Source organism: Prionailurus bengalensis, chromosome D4 (assembly GCF_016509475.1).
Source record: "Prionailurus bengalensis isolate Pbe53 chromosome D4, Fcat_Pben_1.1_paternal_pri, whole genome shotgun sequence".
Lineage (NCBI taxonomy): Eukaryota > Metazoa > Chordata > Mammalia > Carnivora > Felidae > Prionailurus > Prionailurus bengalensis.
In genome coordinates, this window is record NC_057359.1 from 49,240,121 (window position 1) to 49,245,185 (window position 5,065).

Sequence of the window (5,065 nt, forward strand, 5' to 3'; positions counted from 1 at the left end):
GGGGTTACTGGAGGCACCATGAAGAGCGAAGTAGGGTACTCAGGGGCTCAGGACAGCTCCTATTTACTGACTGTTCCATAATTCTTTTAATACTGTAATAGGAGGTATGGTTACAGTGGTGGAGACCAGGTGAGTGTCAGTACTGACTGGCTGAGAAAATTAATAAGAGCAAGACAGAACTCTGATCTTATGAACACATGCTTTGCTCCAGAATTTCTGCCAGAAAAAAACATAGAAGAGTTTGTTCATTGTGTAAGAGTACATATTTCACGGAGGGACTTGTAAGAGCTGTACTAAGAAGATGAAACATATAAAAAGATGGCTAGTGGTTTTAGCTATATAACCCTAGATCTCTCAGAGCAGAAAAACTCTGCATTTAATACTAGAAATTTATAAATAAGCTAAGCCTCTTTGCTAGTTTTCTCATATTACACTTTGAACGATAATGTGTGCAAACTGCTCATGGAAGAAAATGTTTAACATGAATAGACTCTGGTCTTTTGAAATCAGTTTCATACTTTGGGCATAAATATTTCAGTATAATGCTTTACTGGTTCAACAAATGATGGGTCATTTTTGTCATGATACTCTGACGAGCAAACAGTAGTGTGATGTTTCATTTAACAGCTATAGTGGAAAAGGAAAAAGAGTGGGAGAAGATTCCAGAGGACTGCAGAGAATCTGGGACTGCACTGAGGAAAGCTTCTGGAGCTAACCCCACCCTGTCAGGCAAATGAGTACCACTAACAAGCCATGTGATGAAGTGAGTAGCTGTACCTCCTTAAATAACACAATTAAACATTCTGTATCATTAGTAATATCTTAACTTCATTACATATGATGTACCACTAAGGATATCTTTGAAACCATTTTATATCTACTTATATAGCTAAGAAATGGTAAACATAAAAACTAAAAACAGGTAAGGGTAACTTTGAGATATCTTGGAATAAAATAACATAAACCATATTTGTGCTTTAGCGATTCCCATGTAATAAAACAGTATTTAATGCCATGTAATAAAACAGTATTTAATGTAATAAAACAGTATTTAGAGTAAATAAAGTATCATATTTACTCTAGAGAGTAAATATTTCTCTAGAAGGACTTTGCTGGTAAATGGACAATTCAGGCTGCCAAAGGGAATTAAAATAAGCATTATTACTTTGGGGACCTTCTTTCTCCATTTAACACAAAAATACCCATGATACACAATAGTTAACACTATGCTCAACATTTCTGGTTGAGTCATGAATTTTAACGTTTGAATGTTTTTTTTTGAAGAGTGAATCTTATATTGTCACTGCTACTATTCCAGCCAACATATCCAAAGAATCTCGGGTTGCCATAATTAACACGGAGGATCACCTCGGACCCTACATACCTAGACCTAGGATCATGAAAGTCAGCGAATGCTGGCAGTGACAGCCTGAACTGTTACTGCCACTTCACATCCTCTTTCTGAGCAACGTTGTAGTTCCTCCCACAACAATAAAAACTGTACTTCCTTGACCTTTGAGTTCAGCTTCAAACTTGCTTGAGTTCAAGGAATGTAGGCATGAGCGATAGTGAGCTGGTTCCTAACCTAGGCATCAAGAGGCCTCATTCGCTTCCAGGTTGCATCTCAGCCTCCTGTTACTGCCATGACAGCAGCTTCCTCTGGATGACGGCTCTCCCTTCAGCTTGGGCCCCAGACTAAGCACGTGAGGAGCAGAGACAGCAGACTATGCCTGGCCAGTCCCACAGAAGGAGGGCTGTGCAGCCAAATCCAGCCTACCTGAGCCCCAGCGCACTTAGGTGTGAGAGAAACGAAAGCCTATTGGTAAATGACTTGACTTCATATTTGCTTGTTAGAAACAAAATGTTGTCAACTACCAACTGATGCCCCAGAAGTGGCCTTTTAGTAGAGAGTTACTGAGAAGTGGCGTGGTGATACCTCAAATGACCTTAATTTTCTTCCTGATATCATCTTGCACTGTTGCTCCCTGTTCAAATCATGAAAACTCAAAACTTCTTAAGTGATAAGAATAGAATCAGCAAAGACAACCTATGGTACAGTAGCTGCAAGCAAATGAAAATGATTTTTTTTTAATTTTTTTTTTCAACGTTTATTTATTTTTGGGACAGAGAGAGACAGAGCATGAACGGGGGAGGGGCAGAGAGAGAGGGAGACACAGAATGGGAAACAGGCTCCAGGCTCTGAGCCATCAGCCCAGAGCCCGACGCGGGGCTTGAACTCCCGGACCACGAGATCGTGACCTGGCTGAAGTCGGACGCTTAACCGACTGCGCCACCCAGGCGCCCCGCAAATGAAAATGATTTAAGAAAACCCTACTGAGACTTGAAACTAAGGTAACCAAATCTGTAACAACTCATTTAATGGATTTGTATCACTATTTCATTTTCTTAAGGTAAGAGACATACGATCACAATATTTTAAAAGAAATGTCCAGATTTAAAGAAAGAGGGCCACTAGAATCCAGTAATTACAGAGGGCTTCCTAGCTTAAATATCCACATTGTTTGGTTTGATCAAACCAAAATAAAAATTCATGTTCTTGGGAGAGTCCATTAGGGAGCAAAGTAAGTAGAGTTTCTCTCCCTAAATATTAAATGCATGCAGTCTACTGAGAATAGCACAGTGATGCACATAATTTATGCACCACTCCTGCTGGTGAGAACCACACAAATTTGTTTTGAGTCTCAGTGCTTCAAACAGTTCTTCGTTTACATTTTATGTTGGATTGCACAAACTGTAGCTTTATATAGTACATGCACAAACAGACATGGCTCTGTCTTCCCTGAGTAAGAATGAAAATAACGCAACCTGCCAAAATAGGCTTCATATCTTAGTGAAAGTTTCTAAAGAAGAGAAACAGCAGAGCTCTCACATTTCTTCAATGTAGCAAGAGGTTAATGCAGTTCCAGACAGAGGTCAATGCATTGATCAGTGCAGCTTTAAACAAGAAGGCAGGTCTTTTCACAGTGTTTACAATACATCTCAAAATTATCAAAACACTGTCAGTTTTACTTTGGGTTTTTGGTTCATTAAGCAAACATTTCTATTTTAAAAATCTTCTGCACAACAGTAATTGTTGCTAAATAATTCCGTGTATATATCTCCATGTGTAGTTCCATCAGATATGTTTATTTTAATGGCACCTGAAAACTTTTACGTAAATAGCATATAAAATACTTTTGTTTTATAGATACCATATACAAATGAAGGATTATAAATCCAATCAGTTGGAACTGAAACTATACAGAAATTGAAGAGGCAATGGGAATAGTAAGGATATTTCTCTTCGCCAGGTTCCCATTCCCTGCCTAGAAAGACTATTTTTAATAAATATTGAAATGTCACTATTCTACTTTCTTACCACACAGGAAACAAAGGAAGAAAGCAAACTCTTATCATTATTTCACATTATTGACTGATAACCCTGAGTCAAATATCAAGGTCTTTATTCTTGAGAAGATTGCTTTCACCCTTCCCCTCCTGTCTCTGTGTTCACTTACCAGCCATTCATTCATTCAACAAATATTTACTGAACACCCACTGTTTTCTAGGCACTGGATAGGAGACAGTTACAATAAATAAATAAATAAATAAATAAATAAATAAATAATAAAATAAAATAAAATAAAATAAAATGACTAAATAAATAAATTGAAAGAATGAATGGATTGAATGAATGAATGAATGACATGGCCTGAACCATACTGGAGTTTACAGTCAGACAGCAGAGATGTATGCTAAGCCCACAGATAGGGAGTTAAATCAATCATTTCAAATAGTAATTAGTGCAGTGAAGGCAAAGAAACCAGGCACCCTGGAAGAGAGTAAGTAAGCTTAATTTGGATTGGGTGGTAAATCTAGGAAGAATTCTTATTTAAAGCTGGGATCCAAAGAATGCAGAAAGACTGGCCTTTGAATGAAGTCTCCAGGCAGTGGAGAATGTATATACAAAGGCTCTGAAGCAAGAGAGAGATTGGTGTTACCTCTCTGAAATTTTGAAGAGATTTCTTCCACACCTTCGTTTCATTCTTAGGTCATGGCACTTTATACTTTTATTTTCTCTTAATATATATATTCTGCTTTCAAAGGTGCTTGAGGGCAGAGAACTAGTTTAGAGCCATTTTTATCACCCATCATAAACTATCATGTATTCCAGGGTCACAAACTTAAATGCCTCCAGGGTTTACACTGGAAGAAAGTTGATGAGGAATAATCATTTCACTCTTAACCCAGAAGAGGGGATTTTTTTGTTTTCCCAGTGAACCAGTCAAGCTTCAGGAAGGAAAACAGAAGTCATCCTATGAATTCTGAGAATACAGCTGCTTTGAACCTCACATCTGTGGTCTGATCCAAGCATCTATCTCCTATTCCCCCTGCACTTTCCCACTATCTTCTGAATCTCACTGATGCCTCTTATGAATAGACCAGAATCTGTGAGGATACTGGATTATAACAAGGATTAGATGTGGATTATGGGAAGTGTAGTGTCCAACATCTCTTTTGCATTACACTTTGCCAACTCAGCATCCACATTATTTTAGACATAATGAAGCTGTCGAATAACAAAAACAACATCTTTCTTCTATCTAGCATGATGCAAGTATTCCTTGGTTAACCAAATACTTGGCCCACCTTTTCCCAAAAGTTGATATGTAAATTCCACTATGTCCCTGTATTCATCTTTGGGGAATATTCTTTTTCTAGCACAGTCATAATCTCCCTTTGTTATCTTATAATTTCAAGATTAAATGTAGAGAGTTAATCACTATTAATACAGCTTATAATAGCAGGGGGAGGAAAAATAGTTAATATAAAAAATAATTACAAACCAAGAAAAGTATTAATAGATACTACAATTTCCATTTCTGCAAGTAGTCACATGGTTATAATTCCTGCCTGCACTGTCCACTCTGTGATCCCTTTGTCTTGAGCTTGCACCTCAGTTGATTGGGATTCTTTACTTTTTAGAGTGACACCAAATGATTCATGCAACATCTGAGTATATTGGTCCTGCCTATAGTTGGCTGTAGTCTTTTGCTTTTGACAC

General features: G+C 37.7%; 1 long non-coding RNA gene across 1 annotated transcript; it reads left to right on the forward strand.

Annotated features, from left to right (window-relative positions):
- The first annotated feature begins 625 nt into the window (after positions 1-625).
- On the forward strand, positions 626-1,512 carry LOC122475425. The gene is made up of 2 exons (XR_006295165.1): positions 626-763; positions 1,285-1,512. It is a non-coding gene; the product is annotated as an uncharacterized LOC122475425 (long non-coding RNA).
- Positions 1,513-5,065: the final 3,553 nt, after the last annotated feature.